General features: G+C 38.4%; 1 protein-coding gene across 2 annotated transcripts in view; it reads right to left on the bottom strand.

The window, feature by feature from the left end:
• Positions 1-17,992, bottom strand: part of elfn1 (extracellular leucine-rich repeat and fibronectin type III domain containing 1) — a 340,145-nt gene that overhangs the window by 63,519 nt on the left and 258,634 nt on the right. For both annotated transcript variants that reach the window (XM_018097619.2, XM_031893529.1), the window contains exon 4: positions 1,046-1,204. The gene's annotated coding sequence lies outside the window, so the exon portion shown is untranslated. The remainder of the gene's footprint in view (positions 1-1,045; positions 1,205-17,992) is intronic.

Here is a 17,992-nt window from a genome sequence, read left to right as displayed (position 1 = left end):
AATGCATTGTCAACACAAGTGGCTTATTTTATTGGTGACTATGGGTAGAAATCAGATATCTATACAGAGCCAACAAACATGTCCCCAATGTGAAAAAGGACAAGCTGAGCCCAGTTAATTTCATAGACAAATGGGTATTGCCCATGGAAAGCATTTCTGTTTCTGGCACATTTGCACAATGTCCCATTCCCAAATGCTTGAAATGTTATAATAGCAAAAGGTTAGGTCTTATGTGAAAGAGTTAAATATTTTGGGCATACCGGGTGTGGGCAGCTCCAAGGACTTTGTTTTGTTAGATCTAAGGTATAGGTGAAAATACCCCAGTTCTGTTTCCTATTTAGGAGTATGGGCAGGTACTCTATGTTATAGATATATTCTTGCAAAAATTGGCCACTTGACTGGGCTTTTTTTCCTGCTCATGACATTTAGCAGACCTGGCATCATGGATTAGAAAGTCATATTTTTGTTCCAGCACGTATTTTTTGCTATTTTCAGTTATTCTGATTGTCAGAGAGGTTTGGAAAATGTCATCTTTAAACAATGTTCTGAGCAGTGAATTGTGTGCTCCCTCCATTCAGTTCCCCTCACACCGTCCATAGCAAATCACCAATCTTGTTAAATTACATAGGAAAGGCCTTTATAACTACTTGAATTGCTCCATTCTGTCTTATTAACTCCCAGTCTTGTATTTATGTTAATGAAATAAAGAAATACGAGGTTTCCAGACTTTTAAACTTCTTATGTTCCCAATTTACATAATGGACGTGTTTCAGCCTGTGAAATAAAATATTGCTAAACAGTTCTCTTCTTTTGGCTGTAATGGAAGGAATGTGCTGAACTGGTTGCCAGTGATAAATCCCTGCTGCTGAATTGCCGTTTGCCAACTGCCAGCCATGAAAGGGGGAAAAAAAATATTAGAATCCATTCCAATTTTGTCGGGAAAAAAAGTGGAATCAACATTGCGGATCAATAAGTTCCAAACAGATCATGTTCTAAATAATGATCCATCATGGCTGCGGCTTCTTCTATCGGATATTTATCTTACCTTAGCAGACTGATGTTTGTGATCACCAGAAATTCCGCGTTTGGGGATTAATCAGTAATTCCAGTGCTGGTTTCCACATCAATAGGCTTCTGCTGGCAAATTAGCATTGTTTCATTTTATTTTAGACTGCAGCCAACATTTCCAAATAGGTAATCAAACCTAAAAAGCAAAGAAACATATGTTTTATACTGCGGTTTCTGGACAATAATAAAACCAAACTGTTCCTTTTTTATTGTCCCTTTGAGCGAGATTGGCTTGGTATTAATGATTTTTTAACGAGAGTGAAAATATGTTCCCTGCTTTGCATTGCTGTTGTAAACATTTGTTATTTTTTCTCCCCTTATACTAAATATATAAATACCATGGGAATTTACAAGCATATGTTTAAAAATGGCACAACTTTATAATTAAATCCAAAATGTATTATTTATCTTTGGAAGACAATGTGAAATAGGAGATGATGACCAATGGATTTACTGAGGTTACTGGCATCACAACAGAAGATAGAAACAGGCCCCATGAAAAGGAGAAATTAACCCTAAAAATAAATATGTAGTAATAAACAATATTCATATTAGTAGAAATGACATATTACCGTATATACTCGAGTATAAGCCGATCCGAATATAAGCCGAGGTACCTAATTTTACCTAAGAAAACTGGAAAATCTTATTAACTCCAGTATAAGCCTAGGGTGGGAAATGCAGCAGCTACTGCTAAGTTTCAATAATCACCAGTTATTAAAAACCAGTAAATTACATAAATTGGGGCATCAGTGGGGTATATGTTTTTAAATATTTATTTAAAAGAAAAACAGTAAACTAGCTCTGTAAGTGGAGAAGAGGGTCAACAAAAACAATATGAGTGCTACCATATGCTCATTGTGCATTGGCAAACTGGCAGCAGACCAAGTTCCGGAGGACACTTAAGGGGGAATAAATATTGCGTGGGCCAGGGCACTGGAGCGTCTGTTTGCAGGTGGCCTAATTTGCACACAAAGGAGAGAGGGTGCTAGTCTGGAGGGACCCGTGGCACCCGACTCGAGTATAAGCCGAGGGTGACTTTTTTCAGCACATTTTGGGTGCCGAAAAACTAGGCTTATACTCGAGTATATACAGTATATGTAAGACAACTTACTGACATCGTTTTGAATTTAAAATCAATATGCTGTTTTCCATGATGTGCACTAAATAAATGCACAGATCCACATAACACACATGAAAGAGAGATTAGGTGAAGGAAGATTGAGCCGCTCCTCTTTAGGAGTTTTCAGGATTGTTCTCCATTGTTTTGCTCACAGGGCTACTTCAGAGACTTTAACCACCATGTTTTTTTAAAAGTACCCCAAAACGTACACAAAGAAGGCCCCCATAAACGTGAAAGTAAATTGCCTGACAAATATTTGTGATAAAAGCTTAAAAAGTGTAGTGATGGGTTTCCAGTCTTCAGATGCCTGATACATTAAATGCAGCAGAATCATCTACACTGAGCAGATGTAGCTCTCTGCCCATTGCCCTTAGATGCGTACTGAACTCCAAGGAATTAAATATACCTCTCAAGGAGAATAAAAAAACAATATGTTGTACTTATGAAAAAATATTTATATAATTCAGAAAAGTTCTCAAATAAAGCAGCATGTATGCAGACACATATTTAGACATATTGGTCAGTGCATTCCCATGCACCCTGGCTCTTCTACATACAGTAGCTCTTAAACAGAGTTGGATAAATACAAATATTTGATAGAAGGCAAAAATGAAAGTGCAGATTTAATATTTTCTTTTTTTACATGGCCACAGTGAGGCAAAACTAGATGGCATAACTGCAAATTAAATGACCCCGGGCAACATATTTTTTTGCCCATAATCTCCTGATCCCCAAAACTGGTGAAGATGATGGGTATAATAGGTGATAAATTGCACCAGTGCAGTTACACATAACAACCAATCAGATTTTCGCTTTCATGTTCAATCATGTAAAAGACTGATCGACATTAAGCTCTACATGCTCAGCATGACAAAAAAAGCTGTTAACATGACATTTTTTATGTCAGAAACCAGGGAGGTGCAACCTGTAATGCCACCAACTGCAGACAATGCCTCACTCATACTACTCAAAGAGCATTAATCATACACTAAGATAATGTTAAGAATTATTATTATTGGTGTAAGGTCAAGCCATACTATAGGATCAGAAGCTATTCCAAATGTTATTACTTGATATGTACCGGTTTGTGTAGGGACAGTATTTATGATATTAATGTGTCTGTATCTGGCAAGTGATCCTGTTAGAGCTGCTGCACAATTCATTGAGTGACCGAGTCATCAAATTGAATTCACTCCCGTCTGGAAACTAATGATTTTTTCTCTTGTGCGGTTTGACCAAACACTCATCTGCCTGCTGTGTCTTATGCCTATGTGACACAACGTTTGTCTGTCTGCCTTTTATTCTAATAAGTTTTATTCTAAAATCCTATCCAATGTTAGCATTTTACAAATTTCATTAAAAAGCGAGTAAAACCAGATTACTGACTTTCTAAACTGTTGCAATTGGTTACATTAGATTATACACAGCTCAGAACCAAATGCTTCAGCCCCTAGTGAGCATGCTTCCCTAGCCTTGCTAAAGTCTGTAAATAAATATAATCTAATGTACAGTCTGCACATTAGATATCATAGTTACTATCATTTAATGCATCAAAATGCTAACATTTTAGAAATCTGCCTTGCTCAGCTTACATGAGAGGGGAGAAAATGAAACCAATTCAATTTTCAAGACTTTCATAGCCCATGAAAAGCTAATGTAAAAAAGTCATTATTTAAATGAGAATATGTATGTAATTCTCATTATTGCTGGCAGTATTCTGTTTTAAGGCTTATCCAGATTTTATACAAATACACAATTTATAACTGGTGAGACCATGTCTGCTAAGCCTTGTTAAGATCTTTTATCTCAGTCCCTCTGCAAAAGGCACACACTAAGGGGCTGATTTACTAACCCACGAATCCGACCCGAATTGGAAAAGTTCCGACTTGAAAACGAATATTTTGCGACTTTTTCGTATGTTTTGCGATTTTTTCGGATTCTGTACGAATTTTTCGGATCCAATACGATTTTTGCGTAAAAACGCGAGTTTTTCGTATCCATTACGAAAGTTGCGTAAAAAGTTGCGCATTTTGCGTAGCGTTAAAACTTACGCGAAAAGTTGCGCATTTTGCGTAGCGTTAAAACTTACGCGAAAAATGCGCAACTTTTCGCGTAAGTTTTAACGCTACGCAAAATGCGCAACTTTTTACGCAACTTTCGTAATGGATAGGAAAACTCGCGTTTTTACGCAAAAATCGTATTGGATCCGAAAAATTCGTAAAGAATCCGAAAAAATCGCAAAACATACGAAAAAATCGCAAAGTACCGATCATTACGAAAAAAACGCAATCGGACTCCATTCGACCCGTTCATGGGTAAGTAAATCAGCCCCTAAACTTACTCTATTAGCTGAGAGGGTAGGGTTCTATCACAGTAATGATTCAATTAAGGATCTTGTAAGGCCATCTTTGGAGTGTCACTGACACTGCACATGCTCAGTGTACTCTGGAAAGCTATGCTTCGATTTAGCTAGAAATCATCAAGCTGAAAATAAGATTTGTCTGTCATTTAGGCTGATGCTACAGGGCATTAAATTCTGATGCAAATGCTATGGTTTCTGAGCTACCATGTAATGTGAATCTGAATCTCATTAGCCTTTTTATGATCACTTTTACGTTAAATATATGGTGGGTTGTTCTTTAAGATTAGGTAGCGAACAGCAGCACAGAGCATGTGCAGTGAATCAGCAGAAAGGAAGATGGGGAGCTACTGGGGCATCTTTAGAGGCACAGATCTTCCCTGATGAAGGGTTGGGTCAGCTTGGCTGGTAAAGAAGCCATAAGGTTTCATTTACAACAGCCGGCCTAACTCTGCACCTCACAGCAGATTAAACATCTGGTACAAGATGCAGAGTGCAGCAACAAGTGACGGCCCTGTTCATTCCAGCTGTCTTTGATAGTGATGAGCGAATTTTTTTGCCAGGCATGGATTTGCAGCGAATTTCCGCATTTCGCCATTGGCGAATTGTTTTGCGAAACTTCTGTGAAACTTTGGTGCAGAATTTTTTTGTTGTGCGTCAAATTGGGCATGGACGTGTCAAAAAGGGCGTGGTCATGGCACATGGGCGCGGCCGTGTCAAATGAGCTTGGGCGACTAGAAATAGATGTGGGCGTCAAAAATAATTGCACAACAAATGCATCTCGCGAAACGGGACAGATTCGCTCATCACTAGTCTTTGACATGATCATTTTCTATATACTTTCAGACCTATGCTGAGAACATGGCCTGATACTTATGTGAGTGAAACTTCAACGCTCAATTTACCCAATTTCATAGCATTTCGAGGCCACAGAAAGTGTTGCCAACACATAATAAAGTCTGACAAATCAGAGAAAAGCATGGATAGGAGTGGGTAGAATTTTGTTTCCAGAGCAGTTTCCAAAAACTACAGTTTTGTCACTTAATTATTTTTCACAAAATGTTTGACATTTTCAGCGCCACCGTGGCAGCTCTTTCATCTGGAACCATTATGTTCATCCTGTACCTATTAGTATATGACTCATCTACATGCTGGAAATGATTAGCTAACATCAAACTGTGATAGCAATTTTGTGGGCACGAACCTTATAGTTTAAACATTGGAAATGACGCTACAAACTTAATTATGATAATAAAAGCGTCAGTAAAATATTTGCATTGTAAAAAAAAAATGCTGACACAGGAGGAGAAAAGTAATCTTGAATAAAAAAATTAATGAAGTTTAGAACAGACAGGATCACTTTACTGTTTAATAAAGGGAAGATAAATACTGTTTAAAGGCAACTGTATTGCTGTAATTGTTGTGGTGCTACTATGCAGGGCTGCAACACCATACATAGGTGCTAATTCTATATATGCAGTTAACTGAGAAATAATGATATGGTCTTACTCTAACTCCTCCTACCTTATTAACTTTCGCTCTTTACATATTTCAGCCCCACCTCCAGGTAATCATTACAGAACCCTTGTTTGTTGAATTATCATAAATAAATAAATGATAATGATGATGGCCATTGTGACAAGTGCAAGGTATATCCTTTCCTGGTAGCCATATATGAAAAACTGGCCCAGGATATGAAGAAAGGCTGGGGCTCCAACTTGAACAAATTACATTACACAAATTAAATATCCTATGTATTATATTCTATAGGACTTTTCCTTCCAAGATGCTGACACCAGCTCAGGGTATGTGCCTTCTCCTTTCTTCTCTAAAATCCACCTACCACTTCCCTCCAAATACACTAGCGCAGAGGTTGTATGACCAGTTATAGATGAAACTCCTTTAATGATAACATTTTTGGTAGAGCTCCTCAGAGCTCAATCAAAACAAGATTACAGATAAAAGAAAATATATGAATAGCTGGATCAACCAATTCACTACAGTTCCAACAATATATAGATTAGCGCAGTGTTTTTCAACCTTTTTTGGGCAAAGGCACACTTGTTTCATGAAAAAAATCACGAGGCACACCACCATTAGAAAATGTTAAAAAATTTAACTCTGTGCCCAGCAGCAGTGCCCCCCTAGTACACTGGTGCCCAGCAGCAGTGCCCCCCTAGTACATTGGTGCCAAGAGCAGTGCCCCCCTAGTACATTGGTGCCCAGCAGCAGTGCCCCCCTAGTACATTGGTGCCAAGAGCAGTGCCCCCTAGTACATTGGTGCCCAGCAGCAGTGCCCCCCTAGTACATTGGTGCCAAGAGCAGTGCCCCCCTAGTACACTGGTGCCCAGCAGCAGTGCCCCCCTAGTACATTGGTGCCAAGAGCAGTGCCCCCCTAGTACATTGGTGCCCAGCAGCAGCGCCCCCCTAGTACATTGGTGCCAAGATTAGTGCCCCCCTAGTACATTGGTGCCCAGCAGCAGTGCCCCCCAGTACATTGGTGCCAAGAGCCAGCCCCCCTAGTACATTGGTGCCCAGCAGCAGTGCCCCCATAAGTCAGTGTGCCCCGTGGTCCCCCCTAATACATTGGTGCCCAGCAGCATTTTACTCTTCGGCGGCTTCAGCAGCATCTTCCCCTCACGTGCGCCGCCTCTGCACTTCTGCCTACACGCGACCGCACACAGGCCCTTTTATAACGTTGCGCCCCGTGCGTACTGACGTCACCCGTACACACGGGGCGCAACCAATGACAGGGCCCGGATTTTTTTTTTAAAGTAAAAATTTCGGCCCTGCCTACGGCACACCAGGCAACATCTCTAGTGTGCCGCGGAACAGCGGTTGAAAAACGCTGGATTAGCGAATAAGAATTCACTCACAAACTCTACTATATTTGAGCTTCAAGCTAAGATTCCTGGAACAGTCCCCTTAGATCTCTTACTAACCTTCAGGCTGAGCCGACCAACCACTGCTACACACCCTTCTGCGCTGCAACTAGGGGTAATATACTGAACGCTAAGTCCCAAACAAATTCAATAAACCTGTGGCAAACACAGTTGCTTTAACGTAAGTGACATTCATGTTGGCTCTCCAAGCTTTAAAGAATAAAACAACAATGGTTTTGTGGCAACAGGACTTGCAACCAACAGATTCCACGGAGCTAAAATAAGCAGACATCTACCTCTAATAACTAACCTTACACAAAGCAAATCATGGGCAATTTGGTTGCTGTGTTCAACAGACTGAAACAATAGGGATAATAACAGATTTATTAAAAAGCTATCCTTTCACTCCCTGGGAATTCAGTTCTCATCCAGTTGTGCTAAATGTATTTATAAGGAAACATTTCCTCCCAGCCTGCTGACATTGTGATATTTCCTTTAATTTTATATTTCCAGTTGCAACTCAGGCTTATATCTTATATATTTTTTCCTTCTGGGGAGAGAAGGTCACCCATGCTGTGCATGTCAAGCGCATGGGGAAAGATGCAGGGGTTTCTGTGTTGCTATTAGGTATCCATTCTGCAACTTAATGAGTCACAAGTGGCTGCGCCTAACAGAATGGAGTGGGCTGTGTTGCCAGTGCAAAATGTTTCATTATTTGATAATGATCATTACAGGCTCTGTCCACAACAGCACTTCTGTATTACTAAATCTCATATAACAAACACATGCTGGCCAAAAAGAAAGTGATTCCCATTATTTTTATGGGAAAATAAAGCAAGTATAGCTTTGTATATCTAGAAACCATATTGTACTACCATTTCATAAAGATGCTTTCAGAGATAAAGGGCCGCTAAACTACCCTTGCAGCCACTTAAAGAAACTGGTAAAGGTTTTAGTATCACTTGTCTCCTGTTTGGGTAATACAGATTATTTTTAACTGGACAGGTATTTGCCACCCCCAGGAGCTGTGGTATAAACTAATCCTCCAGCTGTGACAGACACAGATGTGTGCAGTGTGTGGCCTTACACTGCAAACAAATCAACCAAAACTCTGCCACTAAAAAGGCAAAAAAAAAGTGCAAAATAGCAGTCTATGCAATCCCACTCCTCCAAAAAACCATCCAGTCCTATTAACTGCAATGGATAAATTACAAAAAATAGACTATTGTGTCAAGATTTGTTTTCCTATAGGGTTTTTTAATTCCATGGTATAAAAATATATTTACTCCATTAACCAAAACTTTTTTCCTGCTTTATCTGAATTATAACATGTTTCCCATCAGAGAAAAATAGCAGAATATATAGTTAACTTCTATACGTACAAAAAAATAGTGCAAAATGGGAGTCTATACAATCCCCATTCCCCCAAAAACCATACAGTTTTATTAACTGCAATGGATAAATTATGTACAGGTATAGGATCTGTTATCTGAAAACCCGTTATCCAGAAAGCTCCGAATTACGGAAAGGCCATCTCCCATAAACTCCATTATAAGCAAATAATTCTCATTTTTAAAATGTTTTCCTTTTTCTCTCTAATAATAAAACATTATCTTATACTTGATCACAACTAAGATATAATTAATCCTACTGGATATAATTAATACTACTGGATTTAATTAATGTTAAAATGATTTTTTAGTAGACTTAAGCAACAGAGATCCAAATTACGGAAAGTCCCGAGCATTCTGGATAATGGGTCCCATAATTGTATCTATAATCGCTTCATCAATCAAAAGTTTTTTTTTCCTGCTGCTAACCGCCTCTATCTGAAGAAACATTCAGTCCTATTAACTGCAACAGATATTTTACAAAAAAAACAGATAAAGTCAAGATTTTTTTTCTATAGGGTTTTTTAAATTTCATGGTACAGCAGGAACAGCAGAAAAAAATGACCTTCTTCCTTGACATTGTTGACTATGCCTGGAAAACTACTGAAAACAGAAAAGGAAGAAAGAACCATAGGCAGCAATGATAAACATCCTAATATCCTACTCCTACACATTTATTGAGGGCAGGAAGATGCTTTAAAAAATGTATGTTTAACTACTACTTTCTTTTGATTTCATGTTATCTGTGGGCCTGCAGATATTAAAGGCAATTTAATACAGAGTGCGAAATAAGAAAAGGTTTAGCCAAGGCTATTTAAGGGGCCAAAGTATGCCTGGTGAATCAGCATAGCCAAGATCTCTTGCCGCTGGGTATTAATATTAGCGTAGGGTCACGGCATTAATGCTTAAGAACAAGTCTCTATCACATGGAAATGAGTCAGATTTAATGATTTCTCTAGCAAAAACTTTCTGCAGCTTCATAAAGCTAAGAAAACAACAACAGTGTTTTCAGTTACTGTATCTATAAACAATTACAGAAAATATTGCTTAGTACAATGCTTAGATACATGGGGCCATTTATAATTAAAGGAAAACTCCTTATAAGTAAAGTTAAATACCCCCACAATGAATACTCAACCAACAGATATTAGTAAATATTGCCCTTTTACATTCTTTCCCTTGAGCCACCATTTAGTGATGGGCTGAGTGCTCCCTCAGAGATCACATGACCAGAAATAATGCAGCTCTAATTGTAACAGGAAGAGGTGTAGAAGCAAAAGACAGAACTCTGTCCATTCATTGGCTGATGGGGCCTAGCATGTATATATAGCATATATAGCATATATAGATTGTAAGCTCTACGGGGCAGGGACCTCCATCCTCTTGTGTCTTTGACTCTTAACTTATTGCAACTGTAACTGTATCTTGTATTTATGGTTATACTTTGTATTTATCATCTTATTAACCTCCTGTTTGTATTAATGTATTCTACTGTACAGCGCTGCGTACATAAGTAGCGCTTTATAAATAAAAATATACATACATACATACATACATACATGTATGTGTGCCTTGGCTTGTTTGTGTGCACTGTGAATCCTATGATCCCGGGAGGCGACCCTTAATTCTTAAATGGCAATTTTTCTATTTAGTATTGCCCAATAGCACATACTACTAAAACAGTATATTTTTATGAAAATGGTTTATTTAGATGAAGCAGGGTTTTACATATGAGCTGATTTATGCAATATATTTTTATAGAGACCTACTTAGTTTTGGGGGTATAGTTTTCCTTTAAGTAGCTTATTAAAAAAAAAAATAATGGAATATTATTTTCTTGTTGCTGTGTGTTCTACTGCATCTATAGAGCTATTACTGACATGTAGTTTCATTATACCAAATTCCCATTGTTTTCAGTATGGCTTCCTTATTACATCCCAAAGCACTCCTGTTATTCTTTAATCAATCAAGAATATAGTCCTACAATCAAAGGTAAACAACGCAATTTCACATCCAGTGATTATGTTATATATGCCGTCTACCAGTCCCAATCAGATGATGTACATTGAGCATTTTCATCAGTTTAATAAAATATGCATTATTTTTATGTCATTCCATTAAAATCATGACGAATTAGATATACTTACAGATGTTAGTATTGTCTTACACATTTTGTCATCACCCACTACTACCTCAAAGCCTTATTTGTGCACATGAACCAGGAACGTTTACTAGTTCACACTAGTCTAAACACTCTACTCTTAAAGATGAAGTATACATTCACGGTACCAGTGTAGAATACAGATTACTTCTTAAATATGGATATTGGCTAATGTAAACAATATAATATAATTGTACCAAAATCTATGCATATCTATTTCCATGTAATGTGTCACAAATAATTAATTAAAACGGTTCAGTTTCCAAGTTTATTGCCTCCAATCCCAGATGTTGCTTAATATACGAGTAAAGATGGAATAGGAACTTTGAATAAGGGCCTCTCCTAGTATATTAATAGGTTACTTTTACCTAAGATGGAACAATTTCCTATGTTTTTAAGGGATAAAACCACTTGAATTAATTATATGAAAAAGACTCTATGGATTGTATTGCTTACAATGGCCCGTCGGTAGTGCCCATACACGGCCTGATTAGCTGCTGAATCAGTCTAAGGGACCAATATGGGCAGCTAGAATTTTTTAAAAAGTACTTCTGGTGGGGAAGCAATTTTCAGGTGATAGGTGCCCTTTAAGGGAGCTCCCCATTAAATAAAACTAATTTAAGGATAATTCTTTATAACTGGAGCATACAATAAACTGACATTTTCATACTGTGAAGCTCCTTTTAATGTTCCCAATAAACTGGAAATGTGTCACTCCTTTGAAAAGGTTGTGCAATATTTCCATATAAATCAAAAGAATCTGCCAGATTAATTTAATTAGTTAAGAAGTGAGGGAGCTGCGCTTGTGAAATCTTGCAACAGTTCATCATAAACTTATTGAATGGTTTTATTAAGGCTTTTAATACAGTTCTTCATTTAAATAAGGCTGACATTCGCGGTGGTGGAATCCCAGGTAAATTAGAAATAATTTTCGTATAAAGCAGGATTATTCAACCTGTAGAATTCATGCTATTTTTAAACTATAACACTCTTCTAAGGGCTACAGGCTGATCGACTTTTTTTCCACTTTCTCCTTAACACATCGGACTGGTTGTCAGACTTTTATATCGTTCAGGGGCCCCCCTGATGTGGATTTAAGAATTACTACTGTAAGAAAGTGTAACCTATACCCTGAGAAAGTATTCCCATTGGTCCAGTGGTAGTGAGTGTAGTTGTTGTTACCTAGTTCATGTAAGGGGATGGAGCACATATTTTTGTATCTCTGCTCTCTAACTAGTGCTGGGACGTGCTGTGGAGCTTAGGGGAGAGGGCCTCAGAATGTTTGGGTTACACTATAAGAATGTTGGCATACTGAGGGAAGACTCCTGTGGAGTGAGCGTTAAACATTGTGTGTGTGTAGTGTGATATTATGTCATGAACAATATGTGTACAATGGAAGTATCTTCTTCTTGTCTGTCATTTTTTCAATTAATCTATTGTTACTTTTTTTTTTTTTTTACATATGAAAATTACAGTTACAGATGTTTTCCAGTCTTTATCACTCTTGAGAATTACAAAAGATAAGAGTTGTAGAAACCCCCCCCCCCAAAAAAAATACAGTTCTTAAAGGAGACATATAGGATAAATGGGAAAAACGCAAATTTTGTAGGCAATTATGAATAATATACGGTGCTGGTTTCACTTTGTGCTAAAAATTAATCCTATCTGTAACAATGGCCCCTTTATTGGAGCTCCCTATAGATCCTATCACTTCTCTGTCCGAGTTTGAAATGGAGAGTGGGCGTGTCCTAACGGTCCCTGCCAGAAGCACAGTAGGAGGGGGAGAGCCAATCACAGCCCTGCACTCACACAAGCAAAGGCAGGCTTCAGTTCCCTATCAAGTCAGCCTAGCTGCTGATTGGTTCATATTTTATAGTGCAGTGTACGGAGGGCCGCCGGCTCCCCAGCTCATCCAGAGAATTCAGCCAGCAGGAAGTGGAACAGATGGGCGGGGCTAGTGGAGTTTTGGTGGAATTTCTCAATAAATCAGTCTGAAATACAACTTTTTTAAGCACAATCCTTCTATATCTAGAGGAGTATAATTCTCTGGTACATTCCTAATTTTTATAGGATATGTCTCCTTTAACAAATGCCAAATGTAAGGCTATACCGAAGGATCTATTGTTACTTTTAAGAACTACCGGTGCCAAAGATTCTTTCTGAAAGTGTATGTGTCTAGCGTTGCAGTTCAGCCTAGAGATCCTTTCTTCAATAGTTCTGCAAGGGACCAGATGAAGTGGGGAGTCACATATAGCAGCATCTTCCCCTTTAGAACAGATGGATAAATGTACCCCAAGTGTCTATAGCACTACATAAAGTTACAGATACAGTTAAAAATCAGCCATGCAAGCTGCTTTTGTTTTCATACTGTAAATAACCCATTCTCTGATATAGGAATGTTCCTCCTGGCATCCTCGGTGGCATAAATCATAAGATAAATTGTTCTCTAGTCTTTTTAATGCGGTTGTGAACACTCTCACTTGGAGACGTGCATTGGATTAAAAAACAGGTAGGCCCTGCTTTATGTGTTCCTTGCTTAGGAAAGTGCCTTTACTTCCAGTTCTTCAAGCAAAGAATTATTTGTATAAAGGATTTGATTTCCAAAATACAATACAAAGCCTATGAGTTTTGCTTATAGTTGTTCAAAAACAAAGCAAATGACTGCTTATCTGCTTATCTGTTTGGTTTAAATTTATTGTTGCTGTTCTTAAATAACAAGAGCTTGTAATGGGGCTACCTTGACTTGTACAGTAAAGGGAATTTGGTAGCCTTTCTTGTAAGAAGCAGACATCTCCCAAGAACAAATTGGGTGAGCCAATTTTATTAAACAGCTTCCCACAGGGATGGCAATGTACAACACTGGTAGCCCAACATTCTCCAAAATAATCAGTTATGCTAAATAAACACCTCTCCAGAGGATTCTCTACATCCTCACATACACACAGCATTCCTTCTCTCTCCAGAAGCCTCTAGTGCCGCTGTCATATGGAAGTATACTAGCAGAATGCCATTAACCATCTAGGGGCCTCCTCTTCTCCAGCTGTCTACCTATAGCCCTTAGATTCCCCACTATCCTACTCCTCAACTACACTCAAATCCCTCTCTAGTGTACATTTACCTGGGGTCCTAACCCCAAATACTCTGTCCTTCTCCGGGCTACAGACTACCTGGCTAGATATAGAGCTACCTACCGCCTCTGAGGTGGTCCTGGCACTGAACTCACTCACCCTAGTACTAGATGGGACAGCCTCCCATCTGGTTTGGCTCCCACCTGTCTTGACTTCTTGATGTTATCAGGCCAAAGAGGAGGTGCCTGTCTTCTGCACTTCCTTATATAAGCTCCTGCATGGGAATTCCCTAGAGGCCAATGTGATGGCACTATCAATCAACTATCAGTTTTAGTTCCCAAAGTAGTTGCCATGGTTTATAGATACTTTTATTGGTGTTTAGGGTATTACATTCAGTTGTGACATGAAGAAAAGAGCTATTTCCCAATAAACAGAAAACCCACTTTAAATCTGAACCCTAAAAACAACATTTGTAGTGATGAGCGAATCTGTCCCGTTTTGCTTTGCCATAAAATCCGCAAAACGGCAAAAAAATCCGCAAACGGCGAAAAATTTGTGAAATGCATTTGTTGTGCATTTTTTTTGTCGCCCGCATCTTTTTTGCTGCAACCGCGCCCAAATTTTGCCGCGACCGCGCCCAATTTGACGCGCAACAAAAACAATTTACGGGCGGCAAATTTTCCCGCAGGGAAGTTTCGCAAAACAATTTGCCAATGGCTAAATGTGGAAATTCGTTGCGAATCAATGCCTGGCGAAAAAATTCGTTCATCACTAAAAATTTGTATATAACGTTCAATATTCACTATAGTGGAAATCTGTGTGATTGAACATACATTGTTACATGCTGTTGAATATGAAGTATAATATGAGAGGCATAAAAAAAAGTCATGCCCCCCACCACAAACACACACACCAAGACTATTTTCTGGTCTACCAAGACTTGATCTTAGATACTACACACATTATGCTGATCACTATAAATTTTTCATCAAGGATAAGAAATCTCCAAAGCAGAGCATGCAGGCAAAATATTGAAATGTTGGAATTCTGAGAACTAATATGATTATAAATATTTCATCTAAAGGGACCTACGTAGCATGTAGATCCATGGCTTGTTCCATTAAATATTTAAAATACCCCGCATATACCCACAAGGGTCAATTTATTTGCAAAAATTATAAAACGTTATCCTCTCTGGAAATGAAAAAAGTCAGTGTTTAATAGAGGTGCATCATTTAAATGCCATTGTGACTGCAAAACAGTGATATAATTATTAAGCCTTTGTGTTCTATAATTCAATACATGACAAATTGTGATATCAGCATTTTCCAATAAGTTATTGTGACAGAAAGATCGTACATGCCTAAGCATCATTGTGCTGTTCTTAATTATCCTAACCTGCCAGGAAGAAAAATACTATGTTCCTTAAAGCTGTAGTAACCTACATTTACCCCTCCAAACATGTTCTTTTAGAGCCAGTGTGAAATTCTCCCACTTACATTCCTTACATGGATTACGACCATAATTAGATTTTATTTTTACTTCCATGCATTTGATTTTCCATGGTGGATTTATTATTATTAGATCTTCATTTTATAGCCTACAGACAAATGGAATTCATTGCTAAGGATGGCGATAATGTCTTAAAAACACAGCACAATTTACAATTCTGAACCATTTTATAGATGTTATCATATCAGATTATTCAAAATGTCAGCACCAAATTATTCTGCAAGATCTGTCTTTAGAAATTCTTTAATGTTAGAGATGTAATTGTCCCAAGTGTTCAATATTACAAGCAGAGATTGACACATGTGAGCCACTGTGCAATGTTACAAATGTGTATAGGCAGGAGTTGCTTCAGAATCCTGGCTTGACCTCTGACTGTAACTGGGAATGGTATATCAAATCCCATAGTCATTACTGTGTGACCTTGGCGTTCATAAATGCCTTGTGTAACCCCAGTTGACTTCTGTAAAGCGCACAATTCTATAAATGATATTCTTCAATAAAAACACAAGACCTAACGTTATTCAAGATTTTGAGATTTTAGAATTGTCTAGTTAGAATTACAGTCTTAACCTCTTTCCTAATTCTATTTAGTTTCAGAATATTCTGAGCATTACAGTTAATAACATTTCTGAATGTATTCATTTTTTTCACTTTTATAAAGTTGCTGCAAAATCCCATCAGTTGGCCAGAACTGTAGGTACCTGAATGGGTAAAAAGGTATGGCCCTATGTAACTGACCTAAAGCTGGCCATACACGCACCGATAATATCGTACAAAACCTCGTTTCGTATGATATTCAGTGCATGTATGGCAAGTCGGTGAGTCGACCGATATCGCAGGAGGCTGCTGATATCGGTCGACTCACCGATTGGGCCGGGTAAAAGATTTTGATCGGGCGCCATAGAAGGCTCCTGAGCAAAATCTGCCGTCAAGGCTGAATCGGCAGAAGGAGGTAGAAATCCTATTGTTTCTACCTCCTTATCTGCCGTTTCAGTCCTGAACGGTTAGTGGCGGATTGCACGATGTTTTGTAAGCAAATAAATGCAATATTTAATAATTCATGAACAATATTACTCCTTGGTGGGTTAAAGGAGACTTTTGGTTAGATGTGGAACAGTATTGGTGGGATTTGCTTCTATTGAGCCACAGGAACATTAGTTTGGGTGCTAATGTTGGGGATCAGACCAAACTCACTGTTGGTATTCCAAATCATCCAGATGGGTTGAAGTAAGGTTATTGTGCAGGGCAGTCAAATGTTTCCACTTTGATCAAAGCAAACTGACTTCCTTGCTTTTTCCGTTGTGGAAATATTGTGCTGAAACATGTGTGTGATGTGATGCAGACATTTCCTGCAATACCTGTATAATCTACATAACTATCGGAAAAAAACTTAGGGGCTGATTGCTAACTTTTTGCCTGTGCAGTTACCAATAACAACCAATAAGCAATTAGTTTTGTAATTACTCCAAAATAAAAAATGAAAGCAAAGATTTGACTGTTTGGTGCTGGTACAGTTTATAATAGTAAACTAGTTAGGTGATTTGGTTTGTTGTCAAAAAATATAGAAAGGGTTTTCTTACTTTATATTTACAAATACTAATTCCATATTTTACACCAACACCATACTTCTAAACATGGTCCTAAATCTCCTGATTAGATAATGTCAATAAAACAGTGCATTTTACATCCTATTTCTGGCAAAGAAAGAAATATGGTGCCCAATGTTGATAAGTGCAAAGTTATGCACTTTGGTAGAAATAATATAAACGCAAACTATCTACTGAATGGGAGTGTGTTGGGGGTTTCCTTAATGGAGAAGGATCTAGGGGTTTTTGTTGATAACAAGTTGTCTAATGCCAGGCAGTGTCATTCTGTGGCTACTAAAGCAAATAAAGTGCTGTCTTGTATAAAAAAGGGCATTGACTCAAGGGATGAGAACATAATTTTGCCCCTTTATAGGTCCCTGGTAAGGCCTCACCTTGAGTATGCAGTGCAGTTTTGGGCTCCAGTCCTTAAGAAGGATATTAATGAGCTGGAGAAAGTGCAGAGACGTGCAACTAAACTGGTTAAGGGGATGGAAGATTTAAACTATGAGGTGAGACTGTCGAGGTTGGGGTTGTTCTCTCTGGAAAAGAGGCGTTTGCGAGGGGACATGATTACTCTGTACAAGTACATTAGAGGGGATTATAGGCAGTTGGGGGATGTTCTTTTTTCCCATAAAAACAATCAGCGCACCAGAGGTCACCCCTTTAGATTAGAGGAAAGGAGCTTCCATTTGAAGCAGCGTAGGTGGTTTTTCACGGTGAGGGCAGTGAGGTTATGGAATGCCCTTCCTAGTGATGTGGTAATGGCAGATTCTGTTAATGCCTTTAAGAGGGGCCTGGATGAGTTCTTGATCAATCAGAATATCCAAGGCTATTGTGATACT

Source organism: Xenopus tropicalis, chromosome 9 (assembly GCF_000004195.4).
Source record: "Xenopus tropicalis strain Nigerian chromosome 9, UCB_Xtro_10.0, whole genome shotgun sequence".
NCBI lineage: Eukaryota > Metazoa > Chordata > Amphibia > Anura > Pipidae > Xenopus > Xenopus tropicalis.
This window is presented reverse-complemented; position numbering and strand designations above follow the sequence as displayed.